This window comes from Talpa occidentalis, unplaced genomic scaffold (genome assembly GCF_014898055.3).
Source record: "Talpa occidentalis isolate TD23 unplaced genomic scaffold, MPIMG_talOcc4v2.1 talOcc4.5, whole genome shotgun sequence".
Classification (NCBI taxonomy): domain Eukaryota; kingdom Metazoa; phylum Chordata; class Mammalia; order Eulipotyphla; family Talpidae; genus Talpa; species Talpa occidentalis.
Genome location: NW_023604861.1, coordinates 61,634,851 through 61,649,741, shown reverse-complemented (window position 1 = coordinate 61,649,741; position 14,891 = coordinate 61,634,851). Strand labels below are relative to the sequence as shown.

Below are 14,891 nucleotides of genomic sequence, written 5' to 3'. Positions count from 1 at the left end.
TAATTGGAACAATTATTCAGTAGTAGATAAACTAATCAAAAAGCAGTCAGAAGCCAGCAGACCTAACAGTGGTGAACTAACTTAACCTAATTGACATTTATGGGATACTACCCAATGAGAACAAAATGTATTCTTTTTAAGTAAATAAGAATATTCAGGGGGCCTCCCCGGTGGCACAGCGGTTGAGCGCTGGGTTGCGAAGCTGCCCGTAACCTCCGCAGCGGCCACCGAGCGAGGGTCCCACATGGCACGCAGACCTCTCCTGCCGCCCGCTGCTCCCCTCAGCAGTGTACTTCGGTCCTTCTGCCTGCTCTGCTCCCTGCTCTGGCTCTGGTGAATTCTCTCACCTCCCCCGCTTCTGACTGTACCCAGTGATTGTATAAATAAATAAATCTTTAAAAAAAAATTAAAGAAACCAAATTTCAAAAAAAAAAAAGAATATTCAGGAAGTTATGTCATACTCGGAGTCACAAAGCAAATTTCAAATCAAAGTAATCGAAAGCACACATAGTAAGCTCTTTAACTAAAAGGGAATTAGACTAGACAGCAATATCAGACAATTGTAATATACCAAATATTTAGAAAATGAAAACACTTTCTTAATTGCACATGGGTTATGATAAAGTCACTAGGAAAATTAGAAAATATTCTGAATAGTAGGAAAGAAAATGTCAAAATTTCTGGTATTACTAAAGTAGTACTTATGGGGATATTATAACACTAAATAGTATATATTTTTTTAAATAATAAATTTTATTTTTATATTCCCCCATACAATTGCAAATGCCCCATTCTGACCCCAATCCTTCCCCTCCCGCCCCCCACCCCCCAAAAAGTGTCTCTGGTTCATAGTTTTTTGTTGATTTTGATTTTCACTTTCTTATAGTTATTCATTTTCCTGGTCCCTTATTTAAGTTTTCTAGATTCCTGCTATGAGTGAGACCATCCGTATTTTTCTTTTTCTTTTTGGCTTATTTCGCTGAGCATGATCCCTTCCAGCGCCATCCATGTTGCTGCAAATTGCATGTGTTTATCTTTTTTGAATGCTGAGTAATATTCCATGGTATATATGTACCACATCTTCTTGATCCAGTCATCTATTTTTGGGCATTTGGGTTGTTTCCAAAGCTTAGCTATTGTAAACAGTGCTGCTATAAACATAGGGGTGCAGGTGTTCTTTGGAATTGATGTTTCTGTGTCCTTTGGGTAAATACCTAGGAGTGGAATTGCTGGATCATATGGAAGCTCTATGTTTAGTAGGTCCAGAAATCTCCACACAGCTTTCCACAGTGGTTGGACCAGTTTGCACTCCCACCAACAGTGCAGAAGAGTTCCTTTTTCTCCACACCCTCGCCAACATTTGTTGTTGCTAGTTTTTTTAATATGTGCCATTCTCACTGGTGTAAGATGGTATCTCATGGTAGTTTTGATTTGCATTTCCCTGATGACAAGTGATGTTGAACATTTTTTCATATGCCTGTTGGCCATTTGCAATTCCTCTTCAGAGAAGTTTCTTTTTAGCTCTTCTGCCCATTTTTTGACTGGATTATTTTCTTTGTTGTTGTTGAGTCTCATCAGCTCTTTGCAGATTTTTGTGATCAGTCCTTTATCATTAAACACTAAATAGTATATTAAAATGAAATTAAAAAAATCAAGTCAACTAGCCAAGCTCCCAACTTAAGAAACTAGAAAAACAAGAGCAGATTAAATACAAACCAAGCAGATCAAGAAGAAGGAAATATTAAAGGACAAATCAATGAATTAACTTAAACATAGAAAAAATAAGAGGAAACTAATTATACTAAAACCTGGGTTTTTTTTTTAAAGATAATAAAAATTGATAAAACTCTAATCAGACTTATTAGGAAAAAAAAAGAGACACAAATAATCAGGAATAAAATAGTCTCCTCCAGACATATAAAAAGTATACTAGGAGATTAATAACTATATGTTTATAAATACAACTTATATAAATTCTTAGAAAGTCATGAGTTATAAGATGTTGCACTAAGTAGAAGGAGATGGACACTTCCTAACATAGTTTATAAGGACAGCACTACTCTGGTACCAAAACAAGAAAAGATACATACACACACACACACACACACACACACACATATATATATATATATAAGATATATAAAAATATATATGATATATTTATACATATAAAAGACATATATATTTTTTACAAATATATATATTTAAAGATATATTTATTTTTATACAAGAGCTGGGATACAGGTCAGAGGTGCAAGAGGGTGAGAGGATTCACCAGAGACAGAGTGGGGAGCAGAACAGGCAGATGGAGCGAAATAAACTGCTGAGGGGAGCAGCAGGCGAGACAGGAGAGGTCTGCCATGCTATGAGGGTATCTCCCTGGCAGGCCGGGAATCATATCGACACTTCAGAGGCTGTGGACAGCTTCAGAAGCATTGCGCTCAACCTGCTGTGCCACCAGGGAGGCCCAAGAAAAATATATTTTAAGAAGAGAAAACTGCAGATCAGATTAACATCTCTCCTTAACATAGACACAAATCCGCATAACAAAATATTAGCAAATTGAGTCTGTAAACATAATGATATGACATCAAGATCAGGTGGGGTTTATCCCAGGGATGCCAACTAGTTCAATGATGAAAATCAATTCACGTATTTTACGATAAAAGGAAACTCCTTCAAACTGATAAAGAGCATTTATGATAAACAGATTTAATATGACACTTAATCATGAAAAGTTGAATAATTTCCCCATAACATAAGGGGAAGAAAGCAAGGATGTCACCTCTCACCACTGAGTTGGATGCTCTGGTTAGTGCAATAAGGGAAGAAAAAAAAAATCATATGAACTGGAAATGCAGATATATATTCATTCTGTGTAGACAATAATATACATAGAAAAGTACCTAAAATACAAAACAAAGCTATTTGAAATGGTTATTTTTGGCAAGCTTTCAGGATTCAAGGTCAATATACAAAAATCAAGATGTTTCTAGGAACTAGCAAGAAAAGGGGAAAAAATAAAAATTTTCTAAATCTCATTTATCATAGCATTTCAAAACCATAATATACTGAAGGACAAATCTGAAAGAAGATATCCAATATTTGTATGCTGAAAACTACTAAATGCTGGTGAGGAAAATAAATTAAAAAGATATACAAATGGAGAGATATTTATGGATCAGAAGATACAATATTGCTAATTCATCAATTCTCCCCCAAATTGATTTACAGATTAAAATCCCAATCAAAATCCCAAAAGCTTTGAATTATCATTATGTACTTTTCATTGGTTATGTTTTTTTTGAGGTAACATCAGTATGTAACACTGTAATGATTCATGATATAGGTTCACTGCTATTCACATGTGTTACCATACCATGCTTCCACCAAACCCCCATAATCCTTTACCATAGTCCATCTGACTCTCTCTTTGTCTTCCACATTGGGCAGCCTCAACTCTGCAGTCAAATTTTGAGAGTTGGTTTTGGTTTAGTTTTGTCTGTTTTGTTTCTTTATATTCCACATGAGTGAAATTATCCAGTGTTTCTTTATCTCCTGACTTTTTAAATTGACAAACTTATCTAAAATTTATATAGAAGATGCAAAAACACTTATAGCTAAAACAATTTGGAAAAGAACAGAGCTAAAGAACTAACTAATACTGAAGAGTGAAAAACTCTAGCAATCAGTGTAGGGCTGGTATAAAAGTATACAAATTGAATAATGGATCAAAAAGAAAGTCCAGAAATAGATGATTATATGATCAATTTTTGACAAATGTCCCAAGGCAATTTAATGGCAAAAGGATAATCTGTTCAATAAATGGCGTTGAATCAGTTGGCTATCCATACACAAAACAAATCTCAATACATACCTCAAACACATATAAATAAAACTCTGATCATTAATTGAGTGAAAACTATAAAATTCCAGATGAAAACATAAAAGAAATTCTTAGCAACATTGTCTTTGATAATGATTTCTTAAATATGACATGAGAAAACACAAACTATAAAGTGAAAGAACAAATTAATTTTTGTTAATATTTTAAAAAAATGTTCTACAAAGTTAAGAATATGAAAATGTAAGCCACAAACTTGGAAAGTATTTGCAAGACATCTGACAAAGACACATCAACCAGATGAAAAACTTATAATTCAAAGCAAGCAAACAGTACAATATAAAGAGTGGATATTATTTGAGTATATGTGTTAACAGAAGTTAAATTGGGGCATTATAGGAGTCAAGATATCTCCATGACCTTGGGATGAGAAAGATTTTGTCTCAGATTAGATGAAGCACTTATGCGAAAGGAAGTCTGATAAATTACTTTCAAATTATGAACTCATCAAAAGACACTAATCAGAGAAAAAAAGACAAATTGTGAAGTCCGAGCAAGTATTTTCAGTACGTGGAACTAGGAGAGAACATGTTTCCAGAACATATAAAGAACTCCTATACTTTTATAAGAAGAAGACAACCTATTAGAAAAATGGAAAATGGAGCTGACAGGTACTTTTCAAAGCAGAATATCTGAATGGTCAAAAATTGTATGAAAAGGCACTCAAATTCATTAATGACTACAATAAATAGAACCTAAAACTATAGTGATTTTCTAAACATTAAATAGGTAAAATTAAAATTAACAATACCAAATATTGTGAATACACAGTTTGACCTCTCAATCACTATAAGTATAAAGGTGCCTAGCAGTACCTATTAAAGCTGCCCTTTCATCCTGTGGTTTTATTCCTAGAATGATGTATACATGTTCTTAAATGTATACATATTCATTAAATATAAAAATAATGCTCATAGCAGCCATTGTCTTAACACTAACATGCAAACAACCTAAGTGACATATAAATACAAAATGATATAATCATAGATTACATGACTATAAGAATGAATGAATGACCCTTATCCTTCCTCTCCCCACTCCTCCCCCGCCCCGTAGTGTGTCTCTGGTTTATAGTTGCTTGTTGATTTTGATTTTAACTTTGTATTAGTCTTTTTTCCTGGTCCCTTATTTAGGTTTTCTAAATTCCTGCTATGAGTGAGACCATCCAGTATTTTTCTTTTTCTTTCTGACTTATTTCACTGAAAGGATTAGGGTCAAAATAAGGCGGGGGTGCAAGTGCATGAGGAACATAACCAAAATGAAAATGCATATATTGTGCAAAAATGAAAAATGATGTAAGGATTATATAAAATAAAATATTAAAAAAGAATGAATGAATGATTGCAATATGGATAATTTCACTGATGATATTGAGCAGAAGATGCCAATAGTACACTCTGTGAATATATATTTTATTTAAAGTTTAAAAGCAGAAGAAATAACCATTGGTGTCAGAAGACAGGGAAGTGCTGACTTTTGTCAGAGGGAGCCACACTGAGGCCAGGGCTCACTGGGGGTTGTCTGCATTGCTGCTCATACTCCATTGCTTGTGTTAGCAGGTGGCAGTTACATGGGTATATTCACTCTTGACTATGCATGGAGCTGAAAATTTGTCATTTGTGCATTTTCCTATATACAGAATCTTTCTGGAAAAGACTGACCTCTCCGTGGAGGATGGCAGTAGAGCAGGAGGAAAGTGAAAAATACATAGACACCAACCAGAGCTGCTGTCCTCATTCTAGTGTGAAAGACACACTGTCCTGTTAATTTAGGTTCACCATACCTTGAACCTTGGAAAATTTTCAGAATTTCTTTTCCCTGTAGTTTCAGTAAGTGCTGGTAAACTCATTTTTTTTTAATAACACACACTAAGAAGTTATACCTGAGTCTGCTCCCTGTGCTTAGCTCCAGTTCCCAGGTGCAAGAATCCTGCAGTGTGTCCCAGGCAGCTGTCAGGTGCCTCCCCCCGAGTGGGGACCCCAGACTGCACTCAAAGATCCAAGTTTCCTTGACTTTTCCCCACCCTCCCACTCAGGCTTCAGAGTTCTGTAGGGAGAAAAAAGACACTTTTATCCCTCCCTACTACCTGATTTATTCTCTTAGGAAGAGTTTCTTATTTTTCTCAAAACTTCCCAGCAGGAATCAGATGAATCATAATTCTTAAATGTTGATAAGTTATTAAAGTTGCTGAAAAAGTATGCACAGGTACATTTCTCCTGAGGGAAATTTTTGATTGGAGTGAAAGTACTATAGGACTCAAAAAAAAAATGTGTTTGTCTTGCTTCATTTTTCAGAGTAGAAGAAGGGGGAGATGGAGAGAGATGAAGAAATGTTTTGCTTACACATACAATAGTGTTTTTCCACCTGCTGTTTATATGAGCACATTATTGCTCTCGGAAGGGAATCTAATCTTCTAAGTGAAGCACATCGGTAATAAATATGCCGATATTGTACAACTTGACTTAGATAGGGCTGGAATGTGCCCAAAATGTAAAAGGTACATTTCCCCTTTCCTTTTCCCTCCTACTCCTCTCCTGCTGTCTTCCTTTCTTCCTTTCAATGTCTTCATTTTCTTTCTCATTCACTTTTTCCTTCCCTGCTATCCAAGCAGATCAGTGTGGATTCACATATATTTCTGATGAAAACAAAGAACTGAAAGGACAAAGATGAATTTGAGCAATAGTCATTGTACTATTCCATTTTAAGTTCATACGTGGAGTCCTGGAATAAAGATGTGAAGAAAGTTTGTTGTTTTGTTATTTGGATTAGAGACAAGGAAGTTCAGTTCAATTTTCTTAAGAGTCCATTAGCTAATGAGTAATTTTATCATTGCTCCCAGAAAATATTGCCTCAAATGCTTTGGTGGGCAAGTGCTCAGTTTAGCAGGATCTGAAGAGGGAGTGCATAGGAAATATATGGCTTGTACCAATTTAAGTTGTAAGTCAGAATATGTCATTTGGCATGGATCTAACATCACAGAGTTGGACTGAAGAAAATGCAACAATAAATTCATTGGAGCACAAAGATTCTGAATTGGTAATTCTCTGCTTTGAAATGTGAGTGGGTGATTAAACTCATTGAGAATCTGTACGAGTTACAAGCTTTGTGAATAAGGAATTCATTGACAGGAGTGGCCTATTTATTGAATCTATCAAAGCTTACTTTTCAAATTTATGGCTAGAAGCTCAATTATTTGCACAAAAAATTCACAATGACAATTTTACAGATGCCAAATAGTCTTCCTCAAAGATGCCTTTCTTGACCCTCTAGGGGATGTAGCTCCTTCTTACTTCTCATCCTGCCTTACTACCCTATTTTTTTCCTGTATTTTTATCTATCTCTACTAGAATTCAAGTTCATTTTGTTTTACTAATTCTTTCTTTCCAAGTATATATCTACTGAGTCTTAAAAAATTAGACAAATGTCTAGGACACTTTATACCTTACTACTTCTTGCATCTTTTCATGCCACCTCTGTTGTCTAAAATATTCTAACATTAACTTTTAGAATTTTATCTGCCCTTAGAAGTACAGACCAGAAACCATGCACTGGAAAAGATACCAGTATCACATTAACTGGAACTTTCTCCTTCTTTCTTCCCCTGACTTAATTCTTGTATTATTCATTCATTCAACAAATATTTACAGAACATTTCTATGTGTCAGCCACCATCCTGGTGACAGAGGAGTAAACTGAAAGAGAATGGCTCCTTGATGTAGCTTATATTTTAGTGAGGGGGGCAACATTAGAACCACATAGTTATATTTACAACTGTGCTGAGGGCCTCAGAAGAGAAATACACAATGCTGCTTGAGCACACAGCTGAACTAACTTATCTCCTCCCAACTTCCAAGGAGGCTTTTCCAACCTGAGATCTTAGAGTTGAGGAGATGGGTGGGGTGAAGACAAGGAGTAGTCCAGGCAGAGTATAAGACTGCAAAATCCTGGTAGCATCAGCAAGTATGCAGTGCTTAAAGAAATGAAAGAAAGTTGGTATGGCTGGTGTATAGTGAGTAGCGAATAGCCTGGGGCTGGGCAACTACAGGGAGAAACCAAATTTTGTGTAGGTCTAGAGCTGTGTTATGGGTTTTGGCACTCATCATAAGATCAACTATTGAAATGTTTAAAGTAGGGGATAAAATCATCATATTTCTTACTTGCAAAAATTGCAAATGGGATGGAAATTAATTGCAAATTATAATGGTAAGAGTGAATTGAATAGTCTACACTAATGAACATATGAACAGACTAAGTGCATTTTAGGTGTCAACATGAACAGGACAAAGTAAAGAACAGTACATGGGTCATAGGGGAGAGGAAGAAAAGATGGCTCCTGGGTTTCAGTGTAGAACCATTCACTGGATGAGAACAGGTTTGGGAGAGTGGAGAATTCCAATCACTGTATTTCCTTTGTATGGTACCTGTGCTAGTCAACCTTGTATTGTCATTGTATTTTTTTAATACATTTTAATACATTTAATACATTTTTAATTAATTAATTTATTTATACAAGCACTGGGTACAGTCAGAAGCACGGGAGGGTAAGAGAATTCACGAGAGCTAGAGCGGGGAGCAGAACAGGCAGACTGATGAAGTACACTGCTGAGAAGAGTAGCGGGCCCGGCAGGAGAGGTTTGCGCACAATGTGGGACATTTGCTGGCTGGCCGGGGATCGAACTGGCGCTGCAGAGGCTGCGGGCAGCTTCCCAGCCCAGCACTCAACTGCTGCGCCACTGGAGAGGCCCTGTATTGTCATTTTAGAACATGCATTGCACTGGACCTAACTATATAACTCACATGTGGAAGACACGACATAAATATCAATGAAATGAACAAATTCACGAAACTATTAGTCATTTTCCACACTTGCAAAGGTAGGTGAGATCAGTGCTCCAATGACTCACAAAAATTATAATTATTCACCTGTATCTTTAATTTTTGTGAAAGATTAAAACATCAAATTGTATTTCAAATAATTGAAGTGGCTAGTCTGTTTATATAATATCATCTAGATTTATAATCACTGAGTTTTTGTTTAAATAGGTCATTTCAACTGTCAAATGTGGCATAAATTCCTAGATCTGAGATTTTATAGTAAATAGGGTTTCTGACTCCCATAACTATTTCTCTAGCCCAAACATTTTCTAGAAAATTTATGTTCCAACTCACTCACTTGATTCCACCAGTGGTTTGAGGCCATACTATGGCTTCTTGGTGACAAGGTATCTACCCTGGCTGTCTTCCTCACACTGAATTTAGAAAAGCAACTTGTTTATGTGAAGAAACCTCATTGTCCTGGCTTTGCTACCATTAAGTTATATAACCTGCATTTAGCTAATTAAATTCTTTCATTTTCAGTTCTCTCAGATACAAATGCGGATGACTCCCAGCTTCAAGACACACACTACAAATGAAGACTCGCTTGGCCTTGACTTGATTGCATGCTGCTTCCCATAATTGCTTCCTGGGGCCCCAGCACTGGGTTACTCTAATCACAACCTTCCTTCTACTCCCGCAGCACATCTTTTAGTGAGGAGCAGACTGAGAATTCCTCGTGCACGCACTACTCAGGGAAGGTGGCAGCTTGGCACATCTCCTTGTTGAACAAGGAGTGTTGGCGGGGACTCTGCCAGCAACTAGTGCCAACACTGCGAGTGGTCTGATTCTTTCTACTTGCTTGGTCTTAACCAAACACCTTTTTTTCTTTCTTTTTTTTTTTTTTTTTCAAATTTAACTGAGTCAATGTAGGGAAAAAGAGTCTGACTTTGGAAACAGACTGCCTGCCTTTAGAGTTCTACCACTTTTTGTGTGATGATGGGTAAGTTACTTAATCTTTCTGTGCCTAGGTTGTTTCCTCTCTAAGTCTAAAATGTTAATCATACCTAATTCTGGACTTATGATGAGGATTACATAAATGTGACATCCTTAGTGCTGTGCATGAGGTTAGAAAGCAGCCTGTGCAACGCCCTGCTATGGACCTCCTGTCACTAGTAACAGCAGACAGAGTATGACAAGGAGATGACAAGGCTGAGGAGTGGGAGTTCAGTGACTATCTACAGAACACAGCTCAGCATTCTCTGTATGGCATTCAAAGCCAGTCCATCTGGTCCTGGATGTGCTCTGCTCTCATCTGTCAGTATCTCCCACCCAGTTAGCCTGACTGCTCTTCTAGAACCCAACAAGGTCTCTGTTCATTAATTCCTGAAGGCATTTTTCAGTAATTCATTGAAGTTTTTTATAATATTTACTCTGAATTCTTTGTCAGATCACAATATTCCATGTCTGAGTTCTGTTGCTAGGAGATTATCATTTTCCCTTTGTGATACCCTATTATTCAGATTTTTCATGATGTTTGATGAAAAGAATCTCTGCCATTACATTTGAAGAAACAAATGCCTTTCTTTTTAAGGGAAGACTTTGTTTACTTGGTTTCTAACAGTTAGTTCAGCAGGCAGGTAATTAGGAGCTTCTTCTTGTTTTTCAGAGCATTTCTATAGCATGAGTTTATGGTTTCCCCTAGCAGAGATGACCTGTCACTAAGACTGAGAGCACAAGTATTAAAAAAAAAAAAAATAGAGTTGCAACACGGGGAGAATGTATACTGAACTCTGCATAGCTGGGTAGAGGAATCCTTAAGTGGGTTGCGGGTTATGGTGGTCCCCAAAACCTCTTGCCAGGATCCCAAAGCAGAGACCAGGAGACACATTCCTTCAGATCTTTGTCTACTGCCCTACTGCCCTTTCCTTTCTCTTCTTCCAGTCATTGTGGTCTCTGCTTGAAGGAAGCATTGGCTCTCCATAGCTGCTGAATTCATAGCCTGGCACTCCTACTCTCTACCTTCACCCCCCTTCTTCTTTGTTAGAAAGGTCCATGATGTCTTATTCTTGCCTCCTCTTCCACCACTGCTTCTGCCAACTCCCTCTCCATTGCCCTCACTCCATGGACATGTAGGCATACAATGCACCCACTTTTGCAGGCAGGGATATATTGGGCCTCTTGCCATGTTACACAGAGGTGCTTTTTAAGACATGGTTGTCCATTTACTTGCAAATGAGAGATAAAAAGGAACATTCCACATCACCATGATACTGACATCACTCTTTGGGACATAATTATTTTCAGTGATCTATGAGGAGGTGATGCCCATGAAAGGATGAAGTGGCTGAGAAGGTGGAAATTCAGCTTTTCCACTGTAACTCTGACTTTGGACAGGTATCCTTTCTGTACCTCAGTTTTCTCACTTGTCAAATGAAGATGCCAACATTATTTATCAGGTAAGTTTATTTATCAGGTAACCATGTCTGCACAGTAATTGTTATATAATAATTGCAACAAAATTATGTAAGTGTGATACAATTTTGTAGGCTGCAATATCTATTACTGTGCCTTCCAGATATTGAGATGTTACCTAACTGGATGGCAGATTGAGGTAAGTGCTTTTTGTTTCCTGAGTGGGGTGTGTATGTGTTGTTCTCAAAGAACTGCTACTAAAAACACTTTTACTCATCAGTTCTTGATACTATTTTGCATCTCTATGGCAATAATATCACACATCATATAGTTGGAATGAAATTATTAGGTAGCTATCTAAGTTCCTTCTGCCAAATGAAGCCTGAAATGTGAAAACTGATACTTCTAACATGCAGAGCAAATAAACAGTTTGAAAGAACATATTTTCTCAGTTGTTTGTAGGTCCTTCACTTCTAATAATCTAGAAAGCTTTCCAAAACAGAAGGCAAACTAGCTTGAAAGAAGATCACCTTATTTGCTAATTGTGCTCAAGGGTTCACATTAAAAACTTGTAAAGACAAGTTTGAGGAAGATAATTTTTATGCCATGGCTAAAAAGTTAACAAATTAGCCTGCTTGCAAAAGGTGATACCCTTAGATCATATTCCCTACAATAGCAAAAGCCAGAGTATCATTTTCATGTACTGGTTGTCTGAGTCCCAGGTCCCATGGGGTGATGTATCGAGGCTGGGTAACAAGTGCACACAGTTGATATCAGTAGAGAAAGAAATCTGAGCTTTCCAAATCTAAGTCCTATATATTATCAGTAAGCAGCATGCCCTTTGCTCTATCATTCGAGGTTGTTCACTAATCAAACGTCCTTAAAAAGATAATGTGCAGACCATCCGATATTCTTTTTCTTTCTGGCTTATTTCGCTGAGCATGATCCCTTCCAGCTCCATCCACCTTGCTGCAAACTGCATGAGTTTATCATTTTTTAATTGCTGAGAAATATTCCATTGTGTATATGTGCTTCATCTTCTTGATCCAGTCATCTATCTTTGGGCATTTAATGGACCAGGAAAAAACCTAATTATAATAAAGTAAAAATCCACAAGCAACTATAAACCAGAGACTCACTACAGGGGGGTGGGGAGGAGGGAGTAGGATCAAAAAAAGGGGGTGGGAATTGTATGGAAACTATAACCAAGATGAAAATGCATACATTGTGCAAAAATGAGAAATGATGTAAAAAATGTATAAAATAAAAAAAATGATAAAACAGAAAGATAATGTGCAAGAACAACAATGTCTCCAACAGCTTTATACTATATCCATCGTGTACACATACATACCTGGCTCTGTTATAAGAGTGATATAAATTCATAAGTGGAAAATCATCGAGATTCAAGTTGAAAATGAGCCTTCCCTGAGACTGGTCATGTGTCAGGATATTGGGGTAACCCTCCATTGTTCTGAGTGCAGAAGCACCATTTGCACCTTCAGTTGGTCAGTTGGCACCAACTTATATATATTATACTTTAGGTTTACTTTAGGTTTACTCTCTGCCCAAACCATAGTAGTATTTTTAAGAGTCACTGTTATCCGCTCCAGGAGAGGGTTAGTTCATTTTCACTTTCCTGTTTTTCTTTTGATTCTGGGCTCACTCTGGCACTAAGTAGAAAGCTTTTCTTCAGATCACCACAAGTCTTACTTTCTCATTTCCTTTCAGCCTTGCTCAAATGCTTTTATTTTTGAATTTATATAGGGCTTATGATTTTCTTTGCATTTCTTAAAAATATCAGGTAAACATATACTTCAGGTATCTCATAAATGTCTACTGCCCCAGGGGAATCAACTCAACTCTAACAATTCCAACCAAAACTGAATCTATGTGGAAAATACAAGTATTCCACGGTGTACGGAGATTTGTGTAGGGCAACTAAACGTTATTAGAGCATGGACAGTGAGAGAGAGGGAGGTCCCTGGTCATCAGCTCCATAAGTTACTTTATTGAACAGATAAATTTGCCTATGGGGTGATATTATGATTCTATTCTTCTTATTTTGTCTCCATGGAGACCAGTTAATTAAAATCCAAAGATATAATATTTCTATATTAAATTTTATAGTTAGGATAGTAAAACTGTTGAATCTAATAAAACATATTTTAATATGGAAAATTGTCCAAGGTCATATCTGTTTGCCAGGATTACCATAACCAAGTATCATGAAGTGGGCAACTTGAAACTAATTAATTCTTACCCAGTTATGGGGGTTAGAAGTCTGAAGTTAAGATGTTGGTAGGATCCACACCTCTTCCAGCTTCTGGTGTCACAAGTGTCCCTTGACTTGGAAAGATATCTCCATTCTCTATCCCCCTGATATGATATGTTCTCCCTGTGTCTGTCGTCATGTGGTGTTCACGTTGTTGTTCATGTTCAGCTCACCAGTTTGTCTAAATATTGTCCTTAAAGGACACAAGTCATATTGGATTAGGCTGATACAAATAACCTCTTACTTGAATACAGTGATAAAGACTTTACAAATGAGGTCACTTTCATAGGTACTTGAGATTAGGACTTCAACATATTTGGGGAACAATTATACTCGCAACAATTTAATTCACCAAAAAATTAATTTGTCTACAACCAGAAAGTATTTAATTAAGAAACCGTTCATTAACTCTCCTTGCTTCTATGATGTCCCAAATAAAGTCAGAGAACTGGTTAGTACCCCCAAATTTTTTGTCCTCAGAAACTGCCAGATTTTTTTAATGATGCCTTTCATTTTCAAGGAAGAGTAGAAAGCTTATTTTTTTGTGGTTTAGAAACAAAACTCCCTTTTGATAATCATTGGCTATAATATCATTGCTATTATCTAAACTATTTAAAGATTATAAAATATTAATGGTTTATAGAATTTTCCTTTGTTCTTTTTACTTACAGGCAATTTATAATGCATTCAATATGCAATGGAAGAGAATCTATAGACATAAAATGACTGAGAGTTTTCCTTCTGCTCTCCAGAAAATGTCCTTCTACAAGTAGTGCATGCAAGTATCTAATTGGTCAAATTCTTAATGGCACTGAGTGTTTTATTAGTATCAATTGCTTACTGGTGGGTTTATGCAGATTTCCCCAGAGAACTTATCATGTTCCCTTCCATATAATCCACATCCATTTTGCCCAGCTTTATTTTTCTTCCTAGCTTATTTATTTATCTGTTATACGTTTGCCTGTTTTGATTTCAGCTTCCCCGCTGGAATATAAGTTCCCTGAAATAATCAGAGTCTGTAGTCTAGTTCATTGGTTTATCCCCCAGTCCCAGACATGATACCTAGCCTATAGTAGGTGTTCAACAAATATCTGTTAAATGAATGCAAGAACTAGGGATCAAACAGACCAAGTATCTGGTTAGATTTTCAAAACAAGGTGAGATTGGGATTCTAATGCTGTTCTTCCAACTTCACTTCCTTTATGGTCTCTTCTGTGCACCAGTAACTTTGCTCAGCCTCTCTCTACCCTCCTCCAGGCAGGCCTAGGCTAGGTCAGCCTAGAAGCAGAGACACGCTAGGAAAACAAGGGAGGCAGAGGAGGGAGGAACTGAAGCCAGGGTGAGGCTGAAGGGCAGGTCAACTTTACAGGTAAGCCTATCGGGAAGATCACCTGACCTAAGGATCTGTGTGCACCAGCCTTCTGGGTTAACACCGATGCATTTATCTGCACCCTGTAAATGTGAACCGTCAGAAGTTTGTCT

The 14,891-nt window shown here is 37.0% G+C and overlaps 1 long non-coding RNA gene across 1 annotated transcript; it reads left to right on the top strand.

Moving 5' to 3' along the window:
- The first annotated feature begins 10,274 nt into the window (after positions 1–10,274).
- LOC129146948 (uncharacterized) lies at positions 10,275–14,185 on the top strand. Its single transcript, XR_008554353.1, has 3 exons — positions 10,275–10,359; positions 11,027–11,178; positions 14,081–14,185. It is a non-coding gene; the product is annotated as an uncharacterized LOC129146948 (long non-coding RNA).
- Positions 14,186–14,891: the final 706 nt, after the last annotated feature.